The sequence below is a fragment of the Bos mutus genome, chromosome 16 (genome assembly GCF_027580195.1).
Source record: "Bos mutus isolate GX-2022 chromosome 16, NWIPB_WYAK_1.1, whole genome shotgun sequence".
NCBI lineage: Eukaryota > Metazoa > Chordata > Mammalia > Artiodactyla > Bovidae > Bos > Bos mutus.
In genome coordinates this window covers 41,445,604-41,466,348 of record NC_091632.1, presented here as the reverse complement: position 1 = coordinate 41,466,348, position 20,745 = coordinate 41,445,604, and the positions used below count along the sequence as shown (strand labels likewise).

General features: G+C 41.5%; 1 protein-coding gene across 2 annotated transcripts in view; it reads left to right on the top strand.

Moving 5' to 3' along the window:
* Positions 1 to 6,962: 6,962 nt before the first annotated feature.
* RERE (arginine-glutamic acid dipeptide repeats) overlaps positions 6,963 to 20,745 on the top strand; it is a 416,446-nt gene continuing 402,663 nt past the window's right edge. For both annotated transcript variants that reach the window (XM_070385173.1, XM_070385171.1), the window contains exon 1: positions 6,963 to 7,448. The gene's annotated coding sequence lies outside the window, so the exon portion shown is untranslated. The remainder of the gene's footprint in view (positions 7,449 to 20,745) is intronic.

Genomic DNA, 20,745 nt, shown 5'->3' with positions numbered 1-20,745 from the left:
CACAGCTCCTCGGGTTTTTCCTGCCGTCCTTCACCCCTGTTCACCCCTCTGTTACTATCTGCACCTCACCGTGGGGCAGTGATGGGGACAGGGCTGCATCTAAAATGATGAACTGGGCCAATTAGGGTTCTCCCTCCTAGGCATTTTAAGTAGGAAATACTAAAGTCATGAGGCAGCTGGCAGAAGCAGCTGTAGCTGATAAGTCATAAGCTTCAGAAAAACCAGAGAAGCTGGGAGAGGCCCCACGCAAGCTCCAATTATGAGGGAGTTGAAATTATGAGAAAGTGGACGCTTTGAAGTGAAGAAAAGCTAAAGTGTAGAGGGGTGAGGAGGTCAGCTGGTGGGAAAGATGAGACCAGTGGGCCAGTGATGCTGATCCGTGGAGAGAGCTGGGGGTCCTGACCTTCCTACGGCCCTGCTTCTAGTCCCTTCTTTTCCTGAGGTTGCATGGTTCAGTTTTGCTCGTATGGGAACATCCTATGGGAACATCCGCACACAAATCTCCTGTTTCTTGAGATGCTGAGTGAGTCTCTGTTCTTTGCAACACAAAGAACAGAACTAAAATGCTTTAAAAAAAAAAAAAAAAAGGCTTTATTAGAGCAGTTTTAGGTTCACAGCATAGAGCTCATATGTATCCTTCCCCCCCCTCCCCCACCCCTTCTGTATTATTCACATCTTGCCTTAATGTTACATTTGTTGCAGCCATGGCCCACTTGTTACAATGATGAACCAATATGGATACATTATTGTTAACTAAAGTTCATAGCTGAAGTTTGAGTTTACTCTGTTGCATAATTTATGGATTTGTATCTGCCCTAAGGTTTGTATCCACCTTAGAGTATCATTCAGAATAGTTTTACTATCCTGAAAGTTTGTATCCACTTTAGAGTATCATTCAGAATAGTTTCACTATCCTGTAAGATACAAACTCTAAGGTTTGTATCCACCTTAAAGTATCATTCAGAATAGTTTCACTATCCTGAAAGTCCACCTAGCCATCCCTCCCTCCCCCATCCCTGGCAACTGTTTCCAGAACGTCTTTTTCAGAGCTTTTTGCAGAATATCATATAGTTGGAATCCCACATTATGTATGTAACCTTTCTTCTAACTGGTTTCTTTTACTCAGTAATGCTTTAAAGAAGTTCCTCCAGGCTTGGCAGTTTATTTCCTTTTACTGATGAATAATATTTCATTGAATGATGTACCTGTTTTTCATTTGCTTATTTTAAAAATATTTATTTTTGGCTGTGCTTGGTCTTTGTTGCTACGTGGGCTTTTTCTAGTTGTGGTGAGCAGGGGCTACTCTCTAGTTGCAGTACACAGGCTTCTAATTGCAGTGGCTTCTCTTGTTGCTGAGCTCTGGCTCCAGGATGCACAGCCTTCAGGAGTTTCTGCTTGTGGGCTCTAGAGCACAGCCTCAGTAGTTGTGGTACACGGGATGAGCTGGCCCACGGGCATGTGGGCTTTTCCTGGACAAGGGATCAAACCTGTATCCCCTGCATTGCAAATGAATGAAGAGGGCCTGCCTGGTGGCTCAGAAGGTGAAGAATCTGCCTGCAATGCAGGAGCCCCTGGTTCAATCCCTGGGTTGGGAAGATACCCTGAAGAAGGAAATGGCAACCCATCCTCTGCATTGCAAGGTGGATTCTTAACCTCTGGACAACCAGGGAAGTCCCTCATTTGCTTATTGAAGGACATTCTGAATGCTTCCAAGTTAAAATGCTCTCTTAAGATGAAAAAGAAAGTAAGCAAAGAAGAATTTATTCTAGAAGTTGGAGTACTATGAGACATTTGGGGTTGAGAAGATCAGGAATGTGGATATTTTGAAATTAAGATGCCTTAAGTGTCAAAGAGAAAGAGGCATTAAAGTGACTGTCTCAGAGATGTACAAATTAGACACCAAAGCTGGATGACAGAGGGTGAATTTTGCAGGATTGTGAGTTACTTGCCAGTTTCCTCTGTGTGTATATATGCCTTGGATTGAAAAAACAATGAATTTGGGTGGCTAATAGCACCTGCCACATCAATGTTATAAGATTAAATTCTGATAACCCAAATGATGTGGTAGGATCTAAAATATATTTTCTTTGGCCTCCTCCTTCCAAAGGGCTCTTTGTGATCCACGCCAGCTTTCTTTGTTCACCATTTAGACAAAATAGGGTTTGTGGATAATTTTCAAGTCCCCATTATTATGACCTTATTCTCCCTAGAAAACTACACCTTCCCTCCAAGGTAAACCTAAGGAATTTACCAATAGATGCAGAGGAAACGCTAATTTTGAAATGCAGCTTTCCCCAGGGTAGAATCCACTGGCTCTTTGGCTTGCTCAGTTAACAGTGGACAGCTGTTTATAACAGGAAGTGTGGAATAGCACGTCTCCCTGAGACCGCAGGCAGACAAAGGAGGAGGACAGCTAATGATCAAACTTGGAATTGGGCCAAGACAAGGAAAATCAGCATCTCCTCCCCTTCACTCTTTCACAAAGCCCTGTGTGACTTTTCAATCACCACACGTGGTCAGAAGTCAGATTTGGGGTTTAGATCTCACCCAAAAGGAATCCTCAAGCCCTCGGACAGCATGCTGTGCTATTGGCTGGCTGAGTGTGACTCAGAGAGGAGCATGCTCCACTTGTACTCCCTCTGGTTGAAAGAAAATTCATCAAGTCAGGAGTTGAACTGAGAACCTTAATTGCTGCCCACAATTAGCCATGTCCAAACAAAGGAAAAAGGTTTCTGATTTTGATCCTTTTTTTGGAGGAAAATATGTTTCACTTTTGTATGTGTCTGCATGTATGACATGTGCTTCCTGTAATTTGCAATAAGCCCCCAATAATCACCCACTGCTCCATCTCAAGTCACTGGGGGGACTTTCAAAGTCTACCATGGGTTTCTTCTTGTCCTGAGGAAGGAGGCTGGAGAGGGAGCAAGTCTGGTTCACAAGAGATAATAAAGTACAAACCCACTGTGGGTATGTAAGGTGAGTACTGAATGCCTGCAGAAAGAGGGGCTGCAATGAGAAAGGAGTAAGTAGCCATTACTGCTGGTGGATGGACTGAAAAAGTACAATGGTGTGTGTGGGCGGGTAGCTGAAGCTCATTATTGGCTGGTATCTGCATGACATAAACTTGAAAGGCAAATTCAAAGAAAATGCCTAGAAATGAGCTTCAGTCTGTTACCAGACTGGATAAAGTACCCCGGTTTTGCTTAAGGCATTTTAGGGGAAAATAATTTACTTGTTCTAAAGCTTGAGTGCTTCTGGTGAATTATGAAGGCTAGTTACTGGCCGTATGTTCAAATAATTTGAATTCTTTTTTTTAATTGTAAAAATTATACGTTTGATATAAAAAGAAAAAAATCAAACAGAACAGAGTTGAATGAAGTCAAAAGTCAGTCTCCTCTTCCTGCCTCATTTTCCTTCCACGCCTGGTGGATACGTTTCCTGGTGCACAAGTTTCTAGATGTTTTGAAGCATATACAAAATGGTTATTTTTAGACTACAAATGGAATTATACTTTACATAATTGTTCTGTGACTGGCTTTTTTCATTTAACTCTGAACTGTGGCTACTATTCTTTATTAGTTGTCAGATTTACTGCATTCTTTTTGAAAGTTGTAAGGTATTTCATTGTATGTTTGTACCATAATTCATGTAAACATTTTTTGTTGATGGGTGTTGGGCTTTTTTCGGGTTTTCACTATTATAAATAACATTGCAAGTCTTTTATATATATTTTTGTATGTTTGTGCAAAATTATTTGTAGAATGGCTTTCTAGAAGCAGAGTCACTGGATCAAAGGGTATGGGTATTTATCATTTTCATAGATTGTGCCAAATTGTGTTCCAAAAAATGGAATGATTACATTTTTACCAACAGTGCAGCAGAGGGCCTGTTTCCCCACATTCTCATCAATATTTTTGAAGTTAGAAAAAATTCCTAAGAGGTGATTTTAATTTGCTTTTATTTCATTTTGAGTATATGTTTACTGAACACATTTTTTTTCTGTGACTTTTTTTTGCTTATATACAATATTTTGTGTATGAGCACAAATGTATATCAATGTTTTTCCATTGATTTTTTTTTTTTTCTTACAAATTTGAACAAGCTCTTTGTATTCAGGAAGTTAGCCCTGTTGCATAAGTGTTGAAAATATTTCCCCTCTGATAGCTTGTTTCTTGCAGTGCTATGGTATTTTTTATGCTTTATAGTGATATAAAATATTTATGCAGCAAAATTTATTGATATTTTTTCTTTATGACCTTTGGGCTTCCTTTCATGCTTAGAAAGAACTTCCCCAATTTATGACTGGAAAAAGTTTTAGTATTCCTTTAATACTTTTATTGTTTCATTTTTAAAAATTACAAAATATCTGACATATACAAAAAATGAGCATAACCTATACGTAGGTTATAGAAGACAATAATAAACACAAGTAAACTCAACCTAAGAAACAGTGGTTTAGTGGTTTCAATTTTTACATTTAAAATATATCCATTTATAATTTAGGGAAAGAGGTTTAGGAATAACAGAAATATAATTTAAAAAAATTCTGTTTTTCTGAGTTGCTTTTGTTTACCCATAGAGCGATCTGATTACTCAACACCATTTATTAAATAATCTCTTTTTCTCCTGGCTTCTTTTAAATAATAGTATTATATCTGATTTGACTTCTGTATACAAATTAAATCACTTCTACTCATAGTAAGATATATAAAATAACTAACAAAAGTCCTCCTTGATGTTATCAGGTTCAGATAAGTAATCTCCATATTCTAAAGCTTGCCAAAAGGAACATAAGGAAACTTTTTCTAATTTCATCATGGAAAAAATAACCCACTAGATATTTGAACTCTTTCACCTTGAGCAAGTTATTTAACTTTCCTAAGCCCCAGTTTCTTAACCTTTAAAATGGAGATACTAATAATACACTTCATGAACTGCTGTCAGGACTAAGTAGGCTAAGAAAGCAACATGCTTTGCCTGGTGCTTGGAACATAATAAGCTTTCAGTCAATGGTTTAATCATTGTTCTTATTACACTATATTGTTATTACCTTATCAGTCTCTAAGTTCCTTGGAAGGAACCCTGTATTCTGTGGCTTTATGGTTGGACTACAATTCTTGCATGGGATTGTTATAGTTAAACAGGTCTAGTTGGCTAATTTTTGGCCCAATACCATAATATTATACTTTATAACAATATGGAATTTCAAGACTTTTAAATCTACATTTAAAAAATAAGAAGTGAAAATGATGTCAGTCCCTCTCAGATTTCAAGAACCTCTCTCTTCCCTGCTGAATGGCTCTGCAGGATCCACTGGTATCCTCTTAGAACTATCGTCCATTCCTCCACTACAGAGCTGAACCTTTATTAGAAACAGTGCTTCTGTAAATGTAGATTTTGATGGCAAGCAAAGCCATCTAATGCACTTTACCCTTCATCATTTCCAAACTGATGTGGAATAGTTCCATCTGTATCTAGGAGGTTGAGAGCTGTTTATCGAATTTATGATGTTGTAAAATTCAGTTCTCACATTATTAGAGATATGGTGGTATTAACTAGTTTCCCCATTTCATAGCTGAAGAAATTTCAGCAGAAAGGAATTTTCCTGCTTAAAGTTACTCTGAAAGGTAGTGGCAAAGACCCATTTGATTTTAGATGTCTGGGTCACCATCAAATAGTATCTATTAGTCCTATTATTTTTTAAACTGTTGGATGTGGAAATTGCAATCTGTATAGATATTGCAAAGAGAAAATTATCACTTTATTTGAAAGTGATGAGTGAATTATTTTGTGCTATGTTCTATCCCTTAATTATTCTATTATATACAGATCTGAGCTCCTTCAGGAAGAGTGTACGATATAAGGACCCCTAAGCATTTCAGTGTATTAACAAACCAACAATAGGTTGATGATTCACCCTGGATTCTTGCCAGGGTCTGTGAAAGAACTCAATAAGCATGATATGCATTTCAAAAACTGCTAATCATAATTAAAAATTCCCCAAACCCCTCAATCCTATAAATTATATTAAATAGAATCTGAACATTTGGCGTGCCCCGCAATTCCCTTATAGCAGTGGAGACCCTGTGATTATCGGTTTTTGGGAAAGTGGGACACAATATTTCTCAAAGAAAAGGTGATACTTGGATTTTTTTTCCCTGATTTTAGATTTTTTCAAACTTACGGCAGAGTTGTGTACATTCCTCGCTTTCCGAAATCTGCTCTGTGTCTGTGTCCCTTCTTTTTTCCTTGATGAGACTTTCTTTTTAGGCTTCCTATTTTTATAATTGTTTTTTTCATATTGGCAGTGCAATCTACCAACCAATTTCTTTTTTCTTTTTCTAAATACTCTTTTGCCAAAGACTTATTCTGAAGACGTTAATGCGCATCAGAATTTCGAGTCTTGGAGCGAATCTTTCGAACCCACTCTGGTCCCCCCAGGGATATAAATCCGCGTTTTAAGTGGCTGAAAAAGCAAACCGTGACCCTGGTAATAACAGGAGCAACTGGACTCCGGCCACCCCGGTCCCTGGGACCTGCCCGCTGCGCCCTGCGGCCCGGGACCCGCACAAAGACGCAGCCAGCCGGGAGATCAGCCCACGGCCCGGTCGCTGCCTGGAGCTCGCGCTCGAGCCTGGCCGCCGCGTCGCAGGGGCTCGGCCGCTCCCCTCCTTCCCTTCTGCTCATTTTATTAGAAATTAAAAAAAAAAAAAGAGAGAGAGAGGGAGAGGGAGAGGGGGACAGAGAGAGAGAGAGAGAGAGAGAGACAGAGAGAGAGAGAGCGCTCAAAGAAGTCCCGCCCCCTCTGCCCGCCCTCCGCCTCCCATTGGCGAGGCCTCCTTGCGCGTCACTCCAGGTCGCGCCAATGGCAGGGCGCGATACTGCGAGGTGGGCTGGGCCCGAGCGCGGAGTGGGCGGCGGGTCGGTGCAGCAGCCCCGCAGCGGCTCGGCCACCATCGCCGAGACGCCGCTGCTCCCACAGACGCTCGCGAGCCGCCCCCCGCGCTCCCAGCCTCCTCTTCCTCCCGCACGCCTGAGACGCTCGCCCGGCTCGGGTCTAGCCCCCGCCTCCGCCTCCCCGCTCCTCTCCCCTCGTTCGCCTCCCACATTGTCTCTGCCTCGTTTTCTCTCCTAGTTGAGAGGAAAAAAAAAAAAAAAAAAAAATCACCATCATCCTCCCGGAGCCCCCTCGCCCTCAGAAAAACAAAACCAGACATGAGCCTGGGCTCTCGCTCCTGAAGGACTGGCCAAGCGCAGAGGCTAGGTGGGGCCCGCACGAAAGGTCACGCGAGGGAAGCCCCCGTAGCCCCTGGCTCTGTTCCCGTGGCCGGCCCGCCCTCGGCCCGAGTCCGGCGGCTCCAGCCCCGCGGGCCTGCAGCCCTGTCCCCCCACTTTCCCGGGAGCCGGCCGAACACACCTCCATTGATGGTGTAGCGCATCCGGGGGAGGTGAGTCTCCGAGTGGCCCGCGCGCGGCGTCTGCCCGCAGTTGTGGCCCCTCGTCCTGGGCGCGGGGGTGGGGCGGGCCCGAGGAGTCGGCTTGGAAGCCGGGGTCCCGGGTGGGGGCCGCTCATGGCGGGGCAGGCGGGAATCAAGGGCCGGGGCCGCTCGACCCTGTGCCGGCCAGGTAACTGTCCCTTTCGCCTGCTGACCCCGGCTCTTTCTTTGCTGCTCGGTCTTGCTCTGCTTTGACTTGTCTGAGGTTAAACTCTTTCATGTGACTAAAATCATGGGCTGAACTGGGGGGCGGGGGCGAGGAGGGAGGAAGTCCAGGACCGAAACTGCGAATTTCTTGAATGTTTGCGGATTTGAGGGGTCGTCAGGGGGAGGACTTAAAGTATCATTTTCCCATTAGGGGAAGATTCTTTGTGTTCGAAATCTCTAGTTCTCTGCTCTGTGTACTGCTAGAATTTTAAAACCAAAATTCACTTGCAGTAGAAAAGATTCTTACTTATCCTGTTTTAGTTTGTCTCTCTGAAGGAGAGTGGCTTTCATGTTTATTAGTAGTAGTAGGAGTGTTTTTTTTTTTTTTTTTAAGGTTTTGGAAAGAAGAAAAAGTAGTTTTACATAGATTGTGCGTGTGTGTCGGGAGGGGGAAAGCGTTGCAGGTTTCCTTTCCTTTGAAACTGGTTGTTTGAGAAGTTGTTGAAAGGAAAACAAAATGATTCATTGTTGAATTGTCATTTTCCTCTGCCTCTTTTCCAAGGTTTGGTTACAATTTTTCTGGATTACAGATTTCAAACATTGATTTAAGCAGAATGTGTCCTTGAGAAACTGGGCGCTTTAAATGTTTCAGTATGTGTTACTATTTTGAGGTACATTTAGAAAGTAGTTTTGTATGAATCTTGAAATAGCTTTCTCCAAAGCAATTTTTTAAACACTAGAAAGATAACTAGTAAAAGGGTAACTCACAGTGAATTGCAAAACAAACATTGTAACACAAGATTAATGCAGCCTATGTTTAAGATTTGAAACAATTTTGATAATTGCTTTCCATTTAAAGTGAGACCTTTTTGTCTGGTGTGCACTGGTTTCTTTCGGCTCAGTCTGTTGGGGGAGGGGAGAGAGGATGGATCTAGACAGTAATAAAATCATCTTTGAGTAGCTGTTGCCATTCCTGGATCTGGTTGCTGAGTTAATTCCACCGTAAATTATAAACCAGTTTTGATTTCGGTGGCCTGGGCTGGATAGAAAGCTGGCTTCCAGCTCTCCCTGTTGTTGTTGAGGTCGAAGGGAAAAGAGGCAGACACACACACACACACACACACACAGACACAATACCAGGCAGAGGGCTCATTGTTCTTCCATACACACATTCATTCTCTCTCTCCCATATTTGGGACTAGGTTTGCACAGACAAACACAGCTCTTTTGGGGAGAGGGGGGAGAGGAGATGGGGGAAGGGTGAGTGCTTTTCTTCTTCAGCTTTCTCTCACCTATCTCCTGTCTGGCCTTTTTTTTTTTTTTTTTTTTTTTTAATTGCAACCTTGTAAGAGGGAGAAGAGTATGTCGGAAACTAAAGGACACTCAAAAACATGTTCAGAGATGCCTCTTTCCCACCGTCCTTTCTTTGCTTTGCAGCCCTGGTTTCAACTGCTCTTTCTTTTTTTGTGTCTGTAAAGATAAAATCCCTTATTACATGTCGTGGCCTTACAGTCAGCTTTTGAATTCCTCATTGCCCCTGACTCTGCTGGGGACAGTGATGTGTTCAGTTGACTGTTACTGCAGTGACTGTGACCAGGGTCATCTTTTCTAGGTAGAAGTAGATTGTCTCAGTTAAGATAATAAAAATTGTATTTGAGGTTAATAGTTGGCAAAGTGAGTTATGTTTTGATGTATTCGTGGTCTGAAGGTTTGATACCCAGGTATTCTGGCTAGTGAGCTGTCACTGTGTATTGTTTTGTAAATAGGGGTTATAAGAAAAGATCTGGTTTTCTGCTTCAGGGGCTAATGTAGAGGCTTCTTGGAACACTGGACAGGGAATAGGCTGATAAGAGTTCAGCTGGGTTAACCCAGCTCTGGCCCAAGGATGAAGGTTGGTGTGAATTAGATGGGTGCAGACTAGCACCTTCTACTGGTTAATTGCCTTGAAGGATGCAGAGGCAGAGGATGGGGGAGGGGATTAACGGCTGAGGCCTAATGATTTTCTTTTGAACACAGTTGTAGTGCCTTCCTGCAAATGCTACTTCACTGAGCCGCTCATACAGATGCCCTCTGACAGGGATGGCTGCAGTGAGACTTTTTCCACTACTGGCTGCCTTGAATTAATTTGCTCTATTATTAGAAGTATTTATGCATTGTGACTTCCAAGGACTCCCTGTCTTTTATGGGAAATACAATTTGTCTTGAAATATTTTTTTAAAAAAGGAGTTGCTTTGTATTCTTGATGTTGGAAGCTCTATGTACACTAACAGTCTTTAAAAAAGTTTTCAGTATCATTAGTAAAAGGTCAATAGACCTACCCTATGGAAAAGAAAAATCCCAGCCCTGGACCCAGAGGTTTTCCTCAGAGATTTAATGAGAGGTGGGTGGGTGGGGATGGAAAGGGTAGGAGAGGAGCTCACTGAAATCAGCAGTTTTTCTTATGTAATAGTGTGACATGTCAGTAGTGTTTCCAGCAGTCATATAAACATAAATAAAATTACATCTGTTAGGTTAACTTATTCTATGGGTTAGAGTAAAAAAGAAAAAATAGAGTCAAGAGAAAATGTGAAATAAGTGTACAGATTAACACAGAAGCCCAAACTCCCGCTCAAAGGCTCTAAGCCAAGGTGTGGTTTCAGAGATAATCTGCTTGATAAATGCCTCACAGAATTTTTATCATTGCACATCCTACCCGTCTCAACTGTCTTAAACAAAATGAACCAGCCGAGAAGTTTGCCGAGGCAAGGGTGACTCGATGTAGGATAAACATCTTCTGTTCCAGACTGGCTGCTCTTAGAAATGTGATTTCTGACTCACTTTGCTTTCAAAGCTTAGAGTGTAATCTCTAAAGGTGTGGATCTTTCACAATGAAATGTGAACAGGTCAACTGTATTATTTATTCAGCAGTGATAGAGTCAGGTAATTTCAATCCAGAATGTTCTCTGCCAGTGTTTTGTTGCAAGGTAACTAGAGTTACAGAACCAATTCACAACAAAAATGTAATCAAAATCAAGAAATAAATGCATCAGTTATTTTTTGAACTTTGATTTATTGTTTAGGCCAAAAGTTTTTAAAAAGTGAGACAGTAATCACTGTCAGGTCCTGCAACAATTCTGTGTAATAGTGAACAGAAATGTGCCAGGTGCTGTAAACACACACACACACACAAGAATATGGCTTGTGCCCTTCTAAAAACCAGTATATGTTGAATATTACTATGGATTTAGTAAGCACCCTTTGCTTTTAAAATTGGTTTTGACTCTTTAACATCATGTACAAATTTCAGTAATCATAAAAAATTAAGTAGCAAAATAAGCTGTATATGCTAAATTCTTTGGGGAATTTTGTGCTCTTTACTAACTCCTCTTGGCAGTTTCTTTTGCAGTTGATTTGAAGGTTAAGATAGCAGAAAATTCAGGTGTTTAAGTGAGTCATTAGTGTAACATAGCTGTGAACTTCATCACACACACACACATACACACCCTAAAACAATGCACTATTGTCTGAGATAATCAGTTTCTGATAATGCTTTTCATCAGCATTATCACAGGGCTTTTCGACAACCAGGAATTCCTCTTGAATCATAGTTAAGTGATCGTTAATTATTAATACCTTGGTAATTATTCCATATTTGTAGCTCTACTTGTCCTCTCTGAGTGTGATTTGGGGAGCTTGTTGGCTTGTGCTTAGTTTCTTGCCTAATAGCATTTGAGTGTTTTTTAAATAATAAAGAGAAAAAGCTTAAGATTGCTTAAGTCACTTTAACGAACATTTGCCTACAAATAACTCAAATATGCTGAAATACTAAATATATTTACTAGACTGGATTTTGTTTGGAATTGTGATTTGTGTTACTTGTTGGTTTGGCAATAATGTAAGATGTAATATGGGTCTGTATATTAGGTAACTAGGTCAGTAGAACTGCTAATAGCGTGTAAGCGGTTTTTGGGTAAGGTGACCTGTTTGTGCCAGTGTAAAATTGTTGTTTCTGTTTGGTAAAATTTGCCAGTGTGTCAGCAGCATACCTCACTGTGGACTGTTTGCTTATATGGTTACATTACAAAATGATATGACCTGTAATTCATAGATCATTTGGTATTTGAGGAATCCTTACTGCTTATTTGTCTTGGGCTTTTGCATCAGAAGTAGAAGCCGTGGGTCATGCTCTGATTTTAAACTAGTTATACATATGATTTACTGTAAGGGTTTAGGACAAGGAACAGGAAGTCTTCCAAGTCATTCTCACGTATTAGGCAAAAGTGGAACAGAAATGTGAACTTTGAGAGCCAGGCCTCACAGAAGCACCGCAGGTTCAGATGGGCCTTGTGAATGCTGAACACTGTTAGTAAGAGTGTGGATACTGGCTAGCTTTTGTGACCAGATTACCTCATTGCCTCCTCAGTGGGAAGAGTTTGTTGGCCATATACCCTATTTCAGGGCAATGTGTAGATGTCCAGACTACATAAGGCACCACTCAGGAGGGGCCGGTATTTACACCATGGGCTGGACTAACCTGGAAGAGAGCTTGTGAGCAGACATGGCCATGCAACATCTCTAGACAGCACGGAGAGCCCCTCCTGCAGAAACCCATTGGAGCACACACGCTCGGCAGAGCATGCGTGTGCCTGTTCACTAACAACTACAGTGTCCACCAGCTCCCAGAGGCCTGATTCCTGATGCACTTACTCCTAGGGGTGGGAAGTGGGAGTGGGTGGTGTGGTGGTGGCACTTACTGTGTATGTTGAGTGTGAGCCGGCGGGAGTGTGGGCATGTGTCTGCATGTGTGTGTTCGGAGGAGCTGCTGGGGAGGCTGTGGAAACCTAGCCCCCTGGGAGAACCTGGCTACCCTGGGGAAGTATGTCCTTACTGGAACAGCCTGGCTCCATTCCTCGTGGGATGGGGAGGCTCTGGCCACTGATTTAAAAATGTTTGATGTATGAAAACCTCATTACAGTGAATTTAAACTAGATGCTCCTTGTTAAAGCCAGAGACCGTGTTGCTCCTGCCCATTCCCTTTCCTTCCCCTCTCCCTTCTTTCTGGGTGGGTCACTGAACGTGGCTGACGGGTGTCCTCCGGCTGCTTTGGCAGGGCCACAGCAGAAGGTTGTTCAGATTGAACAGTAATATGCTAGCTTACAGTTTCTGCCAAAGGAAGGCGTTCCTTTTCTGCACAAGGCACTAAACTCCCAGAGCTGACCCACCTGATTCCCTGCTCTTCACTCAGCTGTTTTATCTCTGGTTCCTTTGTGTCTTTGTGTCTCTGCTTCCACCTCCACTAAGGACTCTCTCAATATATTCAGTTTCCCAGGAAAGAAGATTTGATAGGTTGTAAGTTACCGTCACTGTTGGTAGAGGGTTTGGGGCCAGACCACCTCTTCAGCTACCGACCTGCCTTCTGGTTGGCGGAGTGCTCGCCCTTCACCCCAGCTGTTAGGAGCTGAGGGGATGGCAGACATTCTGAACAGTGGCCTGTGCAAAGGGAAGTTTTTTCTTCTGTTTTTTTTTCCTATCACGTTTTTTCCATCTTCATTTCCCCTGACATCTGGTGCAGCTGTTGTTGCTTCTGGTAGCTTATCTAACAGTTTATTTTGCTTTAAGAAGCTCTACAGAGTAATAGCTGGTAGTCAGTCACACTGTCTTTTTCAGGTGAGATCATTTCATTGCATTTGTCTTTTTTTTTTTTTTTTAATTTCCTGTTAATCTCCCCATCTACTTAGCTGCCTGCCCAAGTTGGTGTTTCCCCAGCTGTAGTCATGGCATATTAATATGCTGCAAGTATTTTACGTTTTCCGAGGTCACATAGATTATAATGCATATTAGCACTCTGAAGCCTTAAAAAGTAGGACTATTGTATGCAAAAGGTTTTTTCTTTTTCCCCCCTTCCCTAAAGAATAACTGTCATGTTTTAATGAGAACCAATAGTCTGTAGAACAGTTTGAGAAACACATATAAAGCTAATCCTTTGTTAATAGGCAGCTTGTTCTTTTTTCCTTAATAATGAAGAAGTAAGTTCTGGGTGTTACTGTTACAATGCCTTGCTGCTCTGTACTGTTTCTTCAAGCAAGTTTTGCACTCTAGTACTTCCAAGGGGACCACATAACCTCTGTTTCCACCTTACACAGTTGTCATTCTGGAGTTATTTTTGATTGTTGCATCTGTTATCCCTCATTCCATCTTTTAATTGGATCAAATCAATATTTTTCTTTTTTAACTCTGCTTCAGTAACTGAATTCTTATTCAAGATATAATCACTTTATTTTTGGACAACTGCAGTCAGTTGTATAAGCATAAGCACTGGCAAGACTCTTCTAGCAAATAAATAGAAACAGGTACTTAACTATGTAGTTCATTGAGGTAAGCCTTATAGGCACATAAAGATGAAGAGAACAGCCTTCTAGAAATTTTCTCTATACTGGCCACTGGTGTGTGCTTAACTGTTAGAAGTTAAGATAGTGTTTTAGGGCATAGACAACAAGATCCTACTATATAGTATAGGGAACTAACTGTATTCAGTATCCTGTGATAAACCATAATGGAGGGTTTTCCTGATGGTCCAGTGGTTAAGAACATTCCTGCCAATGCAGGGGACATGGGTTTGATCCTTGGTCTGGGAAGATCCAACTAAGCCCATGTGCCACAACTACTGAGCCCCCTCCCTAGAGCCTGTGCTCTGCAGCGAGAGAAGCCACCACAGTGATAAGCCTGCACACCGCAACTAGAGAAAGCTCGTTTATGCAGCAGCAAGGAACAGCACAGCCAAAAAACAAACAAACAAAAGAAACACTTTAAAACCATAATGGAAGAGAATGTGAATAAGAATGTGTGTGTGTGTGTGTGTGTATGTAACTGAATCACTTTGCTGTGCAGCAGAACTTAGCAAAATATTGTAGATCATACCTCAATAAAATAAGTTTAAAAAAGGATAAATGTTTCAGAGACACACAGCCCTATTGGCTTGTATTAGTTATGTGTTGTTGCATAGCAGATTACCTCAAAATTTGGTGATAGCACAGTAAAATTTACCCTCTCACAGTTTTTGTGGTTGGTTGTCTGGGAGTGGCTTAGTAGTTTTGGCCCAGAGGTGTCTCCTGAGGTGGCAGCTGGCGCCGCTGTATCTGACGGCTTGACTGGGGCTGGAGGCTCTGCGTCCAGGTGGCTTACACACTCGGCTATAGGCAGAAAGGCCTGCAGGGAGCCTCAGTTGCTTGCCGCAGGGACCTTTCCATATGGTGGGTGACTGCATTGTGAGGCATTTGGCTTCCCCCAGAAAGAGGGGAGGGAAGTAGGAGCAAGGAAGTAAGAAGGTTTTTTATGACCTACTCTCAGAAGTCACAGGGCTTCCCAGATGGCACTAGTGGTAAAGAACCTCCTTGCCATGGGTGTGCAAGTGTTCCCCATCCTGATCCTCCCTCACACATGTACACCCATGGCTGATTCATGTGAATGTATGACAAAAACCACCACAATATTGTAAAGAAATTAGCCTCCAATAAAATAAAAATAAAATAAAATAAAATAGGGCAACATATGGTGATCAATAAAACAAATAAGCATTGAAAAAAAAAAAAAAAAAAGAACTTCCTTGCCAACGCAGGAGATGCAATAGACTTGGGTTCAGTCCCTGGGTGGGGAAGATCCTCTGGAGGAGGACATGGCAACCTACTCCAGTATTTTTACTTGGGAGAATTCCATGGACAGAGGAGCCTGGTGGGCTACAGTCCATGGGATCGCAAAGAGTCAGACACGACTGAAGCGACTTAGTACACAGCAAACAGAAGTCACACACTGTCACTTCCATCATATTCTGTTAGTTAGAATCAAGTCACTGAATCTAGCCTGCTGGCAAAGAGAAGGGAATTAAATTAAGTTCAGTTCTTGAAGGGAGGAGTATCAAACAATTTGTAGATTTTAAAACTACCACAGGGGTTCAAAGGAGAGAGAGGTAGAAGATTAAAAAAAATCTTTCCCCTTTGATTAGTTATCTTCAAGTAGTGCTTTACTTAAACTAGCAGGTAGTTGCTGGTTCTAAGACAAGAGTGATGTCACCATAACCTCACATTATTCATCTTCTTCCTCTGTCTTTGCTGAGATATTATTGATTTCCTACCTTTCTGTTGTTCTTACATCACATTTTATCTATTTCAGTTAAAACTGTGCTTTGGACACACTGCCTTAAGTTACTTTGGTTTGGCTGCTGGGATTTCCTACCAGTGAAGTACCTTCAGTTCTCTAGCCTTGCCACTCCCCTATCACTCCATGGTGTGTACTGTTGGCGTTTATAGCCTATTGTTAATCATATTCCTGCTATTAGATTGTAAACCCCTGGAAGGCAGAAGGCTTTCCTTTGACTACGCCAGTGTGTATACTCTGGATGTATTGCATGTGTTCTGTAATACATATTTCATTGTGTTTTAAGACGGCATCAGTAGTAAGATGCACTGTATTTTATGTACCTCTAAGAAAGAAAATAACACTGGCAATTAAACTGCGTAAGACCTGTCCCAGTTCTACTGATACACAAATGTAAAACATTGTGCACCTTAGAATTATTGAAATTTGGTCATCTGTTCAGGCCATCATTCTTTTCATAACTGTGTATTCCTTGGGAAGCATTTCTGAACTCAGATTTGGAGTACATTATTTCCTCCCATTGGAATGGTGTTAGAGGTGGTGTTCCTGCCTAAAGATTTAGCGTGAAAAACTTAGCTATGACCAACAGTACATTAAAAACATGATACCAAGGCTTCCCTGGTGGCTCAGTGGTAAAGAATACACCCGCTAGTACAGGAGACATAGGTTTGATCCCTGGTCCAGGAATAGCCCACATGCCCTGGGCCACAGCTGTTGAACCTGTGCTTTAGAGCCTGGAAACTGCCACTACTGAAGCCCACTGGTCTAGAGCTGGTGCTCTGCAACAGGAGAAGCCACCACAATGAAAAGCTTATGTGGCACAACTAGAGAGAGCAGCCCCTGCTCGCCGCAACTCGAGCAAAGCCTGCACAGCAGTGAAGACCCAGCACCGCCAAAAATTAAATAAATAATTAAAGCAAACAAACAAAACTGCTGTTACCATAAACCTGTAGTCATTGTAGTTCTAGTTCCCATAGAGTAGGTAGAACTATTATATATTTTGATTTATAATGTACTATATATATGTGTGTGTAGTACAAATACATCACTTTACTTCATCATCAATTTGGATTAAATTGTCAACTTAACTTAAATATTGGTGTTCCTCATGATTCTGTCCATTAACTCCTCCCTCAGCGCTGTCTTCCAGAGTGTCCTCATTCTACCTCATGCTTCCAACCTGCAGTTTTATAAATGCAGCCCTGAACTTTTTTCTGAGATCCAGACCCATGTTGCACTCTGTCTCCTTGGATGTTTTTTGGGCACTGAGCCTCAAAATTTACCAATCTGTATTTGTCCATCCTTGTACTGTTGCAACAAAGTAGTTAAGAGCTCTAGACTCTGACTGTAGGCAAGTTGCTTACCTTTCTGTGGCTCAATTTCCTCATCTGTGATGTGGGGGTAATAAGTACTCATGTTTATTTTGAAGATCAATGTAATTAATACATATAAAGTGTTTACAATGCCTCTGGTAAATAGTAGTAAAGTGTTAGTTGCTCAGTCATGTCCAACTCTTTGTGAGCCCATGAACTGTAGCCCTCCAGGCTCCTCTATCCATGGAGTTCTCCAGGCAAGAATACTGGAGTGAGTAGCCATTCCCTTCTCCAGGGGATCTTCCCAACCCAGGGATCGAACCTGGGTTTCCCACACATTGCAGGCAGATTCTTTACTGTCTGAGCCACCAGGGAAACCCCCTAGTAAATAATAAGTGATCTGTAAATATTAGCCTATTTTAAAAAAAATTGTTACTGTCATCATTGTCATCCATAGGTCTAGTTTTTGGCTGTGTTCCCTTTCATCGTCCACAGCGCTCAACAGCAAGGAGATAGGTAGGAGCAATGGGTTCAGATGAGCTCTAAGTTAGCAACTGTTAAGTTTTTACTATTCCTTGAATATAGGAGATGCTACAGAACAGGACATGATTAAATACAAAGTGAATAACAGACCATAGAGTAACGGTGAGGTTTGGCGTGTTAATGAGTAAACAGATGTCATAGCTTAGCTGTCCTTCTTTCTAGTGATGTTCCTAAAGGAACTTTATGTAAGTAGAACAATGGCAAGTAGGAGATTCAGCATATTATTTTTTTTATTAATTGGGCTTTTGGTCAGAATACCAGTAGAGAGCTATTCTGGTAAACTGGGATGTGTATTGCTAAAACTTAAAGCCTGGGCAAGGGGTCTCCCTTCCTCCTAAATCTGCCCTGCTTTTTCCTATGGCTGTGAAAACCCAAACATTAGTCTTTTAGGACTTGTAGGAGAGAAATAAACAAGAGCAAGATCGCCATCCCTGGTGATATATGTGTGTGACCTTTAATCTGCAGTTAATATTCAGACTCATAAACAAGGCCGATCAGTGTTTTGAACTGTGACCCAGTCAGATTGGCATTTTGTGGGCCCAGCTTCAGCTCTCTGGTGAGCTTGGCCTGCGATTGTCTGTCTAGCAGCCCTACATTCTGACTTTTCTTAGGTCAGCCCCTGGGTCCTGGGGAAAGGTGCAAAGTAGTTTTCAAATTTAAGGGTAAGATTACTCTTTGAGATGAAACTAAGGAGAAATGTTGTGTGATAAATAAGATTTGCCATTTGGAAAAGTGGCCCACCAATAATGATAGCTACTGTGGCATTTCAGTAATGTGCTGATTTTAATTTTGATAACACGAATGTAATCTCTGAGGAACATGATTATATATGATTATGTTAGCAGAGCAGAACTGAAGCCCGATCATATTGTAGTCAGTCTGAGATGACTGTGAAGACAGGGGAGGATGATTAACTTGGACGCTAGAGAGGAGGCACCTGGGACGTTGTCTGCGATGTTGCAAGCTCAGGTACATTGTTCAGGTAAACTCCAGGAGGGCAGAGGCCACAGGGCACGTCAGCTTTGGTCCCTTCAGAGTTCAGTGTTCAGTGAGGAACGCAGTGGGCTTTCATTGTTCACTTGTTGAATGACTGAATGAATACTTTTATTGGGTAGTAGTATCGATGTTCATGATAAAGGAGATTTGGCTTAATCTTAGGATCCCAATGTATATTCAGGAAGCTGATTTTTGGATAAATTCTCCTCCTGCCCCCGCAACCCCCCGCCACCCTGTGCTGGGTCTTTGTTGCTGTGTGAGGGCTTTCTCTAGTTGTGATGAGTGGGGGCTACTCTGTTGTGGTGGCTTATCTTGTTGTTAAGCACGGGCTCCAGAGCATGGCCTAGGTAGTTGGGTGCATGGGCTTAGTTGCTCTGCAGCATGTGGAATCTTCCCAAATCAGGGATCAAACCCGTGTCCCCCATGTATTGGCAGGTGGATTCTCAACTACTGGACCCCCAGGGAAGTCTGATTTTTGACTGTTGTTGTTCAGTTGCAAACTTGTGTCTGACTCCTTATGACCCCAAGAACTGTAGCATGCCAAACTTTCCTGTCGTTCACCGTCTCCTGGAGTTTGCTCATATTCATGTTCATTGAGTCAGTGACGCCATCCAACCATCTCATCCTCTTTCGCCCCCTTCTCCTCTTGGCCTCAATATTTCCCAGCATCAGAGTCTTTTCCAGTGAGTTGGCTTTTTGCATCAGGTGGCCAAAGCAAAGTTTTGGATAAATTCTTCATAGTGACAATTTTATATCTCTTACATAGCATAGAAAAATATTTTAAAGGTTCATAGTTATTTGAATCATAAATGAGTTTTTATTTCAATCCTAGTAAGTTTAAAATATGCATTAGAAATTGTTTAATAGATAGTACTTAGTAAATAGATATAGTATCCTTTCTTCTTAGTTTTGCCTTGTATTAAGTAGGATTTGGCAAAACAGTGAGTGACAGGAACCCAAAACAACTGCTTGAACAAGGTGGAAGTTTCCTTTCTTTGCTATAAATCATGGATAGCCCTGAGCCACTGTGGGGCTTTCATGTTCATTAGGGGACCCAGCTTTCTCCTTGTAGGCAAAGATGGCCTCTGTAGTTCCTGTCATCAGTTTTGTATTCTCACCAGCAGGAAGGACATGAGGGGGCAAGAACTGAGCTCATCCCCATCCTGTGAAGATACCTCCCAGAAGTCACACACATCAATTCTGCCTTGTCCCTCTAATTATAACCAAATCACAGTGCACAGCTAGCTGCAGTGTGTGCTGGAAAATTTAGTCTTTGCTGGAGATGGTCGTGTGCCTAGTCAACAATCTGAGATTCTGTTACTTTGGAAGACAAGTATTGCAGGACAGCTGTCAATCTGTACCATAAATCCCAAGGGATAATGTAGTAGTAACACATTTGGTAAATCAGTCTTTAATATTGTTTAGAAGAATATCATACTACTATAATAAGTTCGGTATAGAAATTTCCCTAAAATGTTTTTTTGATCTAATGATGACTTCAGATTTTTATTGCCAGGTTAGTTTTTTAACAAGACGAACAGATGTTTGATTTGAACATTCTGATCTTAGTAGCATTATCTGCCCTGTATGTTTCCAAGTTTTCATGGGATCCATTATAGTAGAAATAATTACTGAAATTTCCTAAGTTTCTATACACTAAACGGGATTAAAGACCTCTTAGAAACAGTTAATTCTTATTTATAAATTAGAAAACTGTGTAGACATCTTATTGCTATTAATATGATATTGAGAAATGCTTTTATAAACACTTTAGTAGTATTCCTATCTAGCTTTATAAAACATCCATGTTTTTCTTTAGTATTTTAGCTGTATTGGCTTAGCACCTTTTTCTTAGCTTAGTGGAAATTTTGGAGTCTATGGAATCCTTAAGCAGTTTTTACACCAAGAAGAAAATTATAGTAACTTGGTTTATAGTTATGCTTGAAACAATCTGTAAGCTTCTTGATAATTTTAGTTTTGCAACTCATAGGACACAATTTATCTTTCCATCTGTTAGTGTATTTTATTTGCTCCAGCATAGAAGTACACAGTGTGGCGTTATAAATTGTCATAGTGATTATTTCTGTCAACTTAGACCCAAAGTTATGAATGTGTTATAA